Source organism: Cydia splendana, chromosome 18, assembly GCF_910591565.1.
Source record: "Cydia splendana chromosome 18, ilCydSple1.2, whole genome shotgun sequence".
Lineage (NCBI taxonomy): Eukaryota > Metazoa > Arthropoda > Insecta > Lepidoptera > Tortricidae > Cydia > Cydia splendana.
In genome coordinates, this window is record NC_085977.1 from 16220585 (window position 1) to 16226584 (window position 6000).

The following is a 6000-nucleotide window of genomic DNA, read 5'->3' on the forward strand; positions in this document are numbered from 1 at the left end:
ATAAAGATTTAAACGGTTTCTTTTTACTTTCATATCGCTCCCTTGAGTTAAAAATAGCAATTAGTTCTTTTAAACATTTAGTACTGAAGTATAGTAGGCACTAGTATGGTTAACGAGTCCTAATGTTTATTTCATGCACTGGTAGCATACTAATTTAGCTGTGAAGTAATACATCTTTTAGGACCATCGTTATTCGATATCAGCAAGTGGGACTGTCAAGGTATCATGTATTGCTTACACAGCCACCTGGGAGCGTGGTGTATTTCTGGTGACCTACATTCCATAATCTGGACACGTGGTAATGGTAAGCTCACGTGTCTAACCTTGATTGAAAGGTGAGTGTAATTCATTGTTATTTGGTGAGAATTATTGTGAAATTGTGAATAAAATTGTGATTGAGGAAGTCGAGCATAGCGGTCGTGACGTGACGTCATCTTTGAGATCGCCACGTTTCTTTATAATTGTTTTTTATAATCCATTTAAATCAAAGTGATCTTGAATTATTTTGTTGTGAAATCCATATTGGTAATTAAAACCAACTATCACGACGTGATATTATTTCATCGCACACTTGTGAATCTACCCTCAAATTATGGATTTACATGAAAATACATGGTTTAAACTAAAAAATAAAATAAAAAGAGCTTTATTTCATTCCTTACATTAACACATTACTTATAGATGTAAATTTCTAATTTGTTATGTCAATTCAATGTTTTTTTTTTTTTACTTATTCGAATTAGATAGACACATGCATTATAGATTTTCAATGAAATTAATGTTTTATCAATTATTTATGTCACGTAATTCTTATTTGATTAATTTAATATCTAGTTATATATTTATAAAATTTTAATGTAAGGACCGCCTGTAGCGGTGAAAGCCTCCTCCATGCTTTTCCATCTTCTGCGGTCTGTAGCTAGTCTGCTCCATGTTTTTCCAGCAACCTTTGCCAGATCGTCGCTCCAGCGTTTCTTAGGTGGTCCTCGTTTACGTTTGCAACCCATTGGATGCCAGTTTGTAACCATTTTTGACCATCTGTCGTCTATGTTTCTTTGCAGATGCCCTGCCCATCGCCATTTTAGTTGTAAAATTTGTTCAATGACGTCTCTAGCTTTCGTTTGTTGCCTTATTTTCGAATGTCTCACTTTATCTCTTAACTTGAGTCCCGTATAGCTCCTTTCAATGCTTCTTTGGCATGTTCTGATTTTTTGCATGGTTTTCTTGGTTAAGGACCAAGTCTGACAAGCGTAAGTGAGACATGGTAGCAAGCAAATATTCATAGCTTTCGTTTTTAGACTCGTATTTATTGTGCTTTTAAATATTTCTTTCATACTCCAGTATTTTTTCCAGGTATTTTCTATTCTTCGGTCGATTTCCTTTTCTGTGGTGTCTGTAAACGAGATTTGGTGACCCAGGTATATGTAGCTGTGAACATACTCTAAAAGCGTTGATTCAAGCCAAATATCTTTACTTTCTCTATTAGTCATAACTTTAGTTTTGTCTCGATTAATCTCCAAACCAATAGCTTTGCTCTGTACGTTAAGTGAATAGAACATGTATTGTAATTCTTCAGGGTTTTCAGACAGCAGGACTATATCATCTGCGAACCTCAAGTGGGACAAGAGGGTGCCGTGTATACATAGTTTACTGCATCCTAATCCTATAACGTTTTGGAGTTAATAAAATACCGACAATTTATTGTCCGTAATACCGTGATAGATCATAAATCGTGCATACTATGGAAACATGAGCTACGCATATGAAAATTAATGTTACAGTGTGCTGCAACCTGAGCAGGGACAACTTACAGACGCCATCACGTCTGTAACACAGAAGCCGCTGTGCAGTATCTTCTATGGTGGAGATTTGGAAATAAAAGGACAGGTTTCGTTCCAATTGTTTATTAGTGAATTTTATTTTCAGTGTAATGGCGAAGCATAACAGTCTAACGTAACTAATTAACTGTCACTTTTCGTATTGGCCCATTTTACCGTGTTACTTATTTTTGGAACACATGTTTGTTTGTTTGTTCATAGAATGAAATAAAACGCACTCATTGAAGTTTAAATTTTATTCTGAGATTTTTGAAGTCCCGTATACATTGGAAACATGTTTTTTTGTGTCTGCTACATTGCATTTAATAAACCTTTGAGTTTATCCTGCTTACATGATAAACCTGATACCGTGCAAATGATGATTTCAGTAACAGCCAGCTATGTTAAACTACATCGTGCATCTCGCCATCTGCCGCAGCAACGGCAACTGCAAGGCGGAAAGCATCAGCCTTCGTGCTTGGGTTGGACTTCACCACCACCTTTGACTGGGACGCGTGCATCATGCTTTATTAATCTGGTGAGCAGTTCCCATTTTATTGGGATTATTTTGAGAGGATTTACTTCTGCATAGAAGTTTTGAGCGAGTTTCTGTTGTTAAAGCTAAAGTAGAAAGCTGAGTTTCTGTTGTTAAAGCTAAAGTAGAAAGCTGAGTTTCTGTTGTTAAAGCTAAAGTAGAAAGCTATCTTTAGTGATTTTGATCAGTGATGTTCAGTTTCAGTTGATCAGTTGACGCTGATAGTACCAATGGTTCTGAGTAACATGATTTAAAGAACCGTTTTTATTTTCTTTTTGGAATTCACTCTTAACACTGTTTTTGCTTTCGATGGACTGAAAGCTTGTACTTTCGAAGGACTGAAAGTACGCCCGATGGACTGGGCACTACTGTTTTGCTTTCGATGGACTGAAGGCAAGCCCGATGGACTGGGCACTACTGTTTTGCTTTCGATGGACTGAAGGCACGCCCGATGGACTGGGCACTAATGTTTTGCTTTAGATGGACTGGGTATTATTTAGTGACCGCATCAGAAGTGCCAGAGCATGTAAGAGGTGCACGTGGTCTGCTTTTTATGTGCAGAATGCTCTTTGCGAGGAGTAGCACTTACGCGGCTGAGATGATTACTTCTGACGAGGGTCTGGTATCTGCCGAAGGACTGGCAATGCACCGAAGGACTGGTGTTGTTTTGTTAAAAATGAATTCCCGTTGATGTACTGTGTTCATATGAGTAAAATTGGCATTATTAAGTCAGAGTGCTATTTATTTTAAGATGTCCTACAATGATTATTATCGGCCTAGTTTGACTTGAATAAAGATTTAAACGGTTTCTTTTTACTTTCATATCGCTCCCTGGAGTTAAAAATAGCAATTAGTTCTTTTAAACATTTAGTACTGAAGTATAGTAGGCACTAGTATGGTTAACGAGTCCTAATGTTTATTTCATGCACTGGTAGCATACTAATTTAGCTGTGAAGTAATACATCTAGGTACGACCCCCACGCGCCCACCGCCTTTTAGGACCATCGTTATTCGATATATATAATATATAAACACTTAAATACATAGAAAACAACTATGACTCAAGAACAAATATCTGTGTCATCACACAAATAAATGCCCTTACTAGGATTCAAACCCAGGACCATCGGCTTCACAGGCAGGGTCACTACCCACTAGGCCAGACTGCCTGTCGTCAGATGAATAAGTTGTCTACACCCATATTTTTACAGTTGACTGTATCGTTCAATTCAAATTCATATCATTAAATAATAGATTTTGTATGATACAATCTGTATGCGTATTTCTTACTAGCTGTGCCCGCGGCTCCGCCCGCGTGGAATTCGGTCTGTGTCAGTAAGCGGCTAATTACTAATCCTAATTTCTCTCCCTCTCCCCTGGAGGCGGAACTTGAAGTAAAGTTGAAAGATGGATATGCTAAAGGACTGCAGTCCAGATAAAATATTTTACAATTAAGTACCACTAAATAAAACTACACTCCAAAATCAATAGTTTTTTTCGCCCTTATTCAAATTTTACACGTGATTTAAACGACAGAGTAGTAAATAGGTGTATATCGGACGATACAGTAAGGTATACGCGCGCGAGCGAAAGCGAAGCGGCCTGCCTGGCTAGAGCGCCACTCACTGTGGTCTTCTTCAGACTCCTGAGGAAGACCACGTGCCCCTTGTAACCTCAATGCGTTGCGAGACTTTCGCGAATGATTGATTTTTTTCTGGAAGGCATGGTAATGCGTATTAAATGCGAGTCCCAAATCATTTGACTCCGCAAACGACCAGTGCCGTTTTGATGCCCTAAGCATTTCTAGACCATGGTGCCCCCTCTCCCTAGGGTCATCGAGATTACATTGAACTTTTTTGGTTAGTTGAGTGACGTTCATTGCAGCTGAGAATGGAAATTAGTCACATCATTTTATCACGAAAATTGACAGTGCTGCAGCAGTAACGTTGCAACAGAGTAATGCTGCTGCAGTTGCCATACCTTAGAAAGTTATTGAAAAAGCGAGCGAAGCGAGCGCGAAAATGTTTCGATATAAAAACGCAATTTGATAGACAGTTGTACATTTCTACTTTTAGTATGGAAATCAGTCACATCATTTTATCACGAAAATTGACAGTACTGCAGCAGTAACGTTGCAACAGAGTAATGATGCTGCAGTCGCCACATCTTAAAAAGTTATTGAAAACGCGAGCGAATCGAGCGCGAAATTTTTTCGATATAATAACGCAATTTGATAGACAGTTGTACATTTCTACTTTTAGTATGGAAATCAGTCACATAATTTTATCACGAAAATTGACAGTACTGCAGCAGTAACGTTGCAACAAAGTAATGCTACTGCAGTCGCCACCCAAATGTCACCTTTATCATATCTTAGAATGTTACTGAAAACGCGAGCGAAGCAAGAGCGAAAATTTTTCGATATAAAAAACCCAATTTGACTTCGAAAGTTATTGAAAACGCGAGCGAAGCGAGCGCGAAAATTTTTCGATATATAAACGCAATTTGATAGACAGTTGTACATTTTTATTTTTAGTATGGAAATCAGTCACATCATTAGGGTTCCGTACCTACCCAAAGGGTAAAAACGGGACCCTATTACTAAGACTCCGCTGTCCGTCCGTCCGTCTGTCACCAGGCTGTATCTCAAGAACCGTGATAGCTAGGCAGTTGAAATGTTCACAGATGATGTATTTCTGTTGCCGCTATAACAACAAATACTAAAAAGTACGGAACCCTCGGTGGGCGAGTCCGACTCGCACTTGTCCGGTTTTTTTTTATCACGAAAATTAACAGTGCTGCAGCAGTAACGTTAAAACAGAGTAATTCTGCTGCAGTCGCCACCCGAATGTCACTTTTATCATATCTTATAATGTAATTGTAAACGCCAGCGAAGCGAGCGCGAAAAATTTCGATATAAAAATCGCAGTGTGATAGACAGTTGTACATTTTTACTTTTAGTCCCAACCAAGCGCGAATCCAGGATTTCATACAGAGAAGGGATGGGACGTTATTAGATGGGTACTTGTACACGTATAAAAGTTTCATGTAGGTACCTACTCCACGACGACTGCAATGCTGCGCTTTTTTTTGCCTACGGTTTTGGTGCCCCCTAGACGTGGTGCTTTAAGCAAGTGCTTATTTTGCCTAAAATGGTTAATCCGGCACTGCAAATGACAGAGGTCAATGTTTTTTTTTTTCAAAGTACCCACCTTGTATGAATATGGATTTGATATGGGTGCGATATAGGTAATTACGATTAGGTATAATTCATGATGGAGAAAATTAATAATTTTAAATAATTATGCAATTATACGCGTGTTGATAATTATGTGTGTTTCAGGGATGTAACGGATGTGGTTTTATCGGAACCGAAAACGGAAACAGATGTTTTCAATTTAGTTTGTGGCGCACCGCAATGCTGGCTGCCCACAAACCGTCTACGTCAACGAGACAACGAGTCAATGTCATACACAACTAAATTTTCCTTCGTACGATACGGAAGCTAAAATCTAATTTGTAAATGCAATTGTAATTAATCATTGTAAATATTCTCTCATTATATGTAAATATTCATCCTCGCTATCTCCGCGTATTATTTGTCATATAAATAGTGCTCTAGGCAAGAACACTAAATTGGTGACCCCG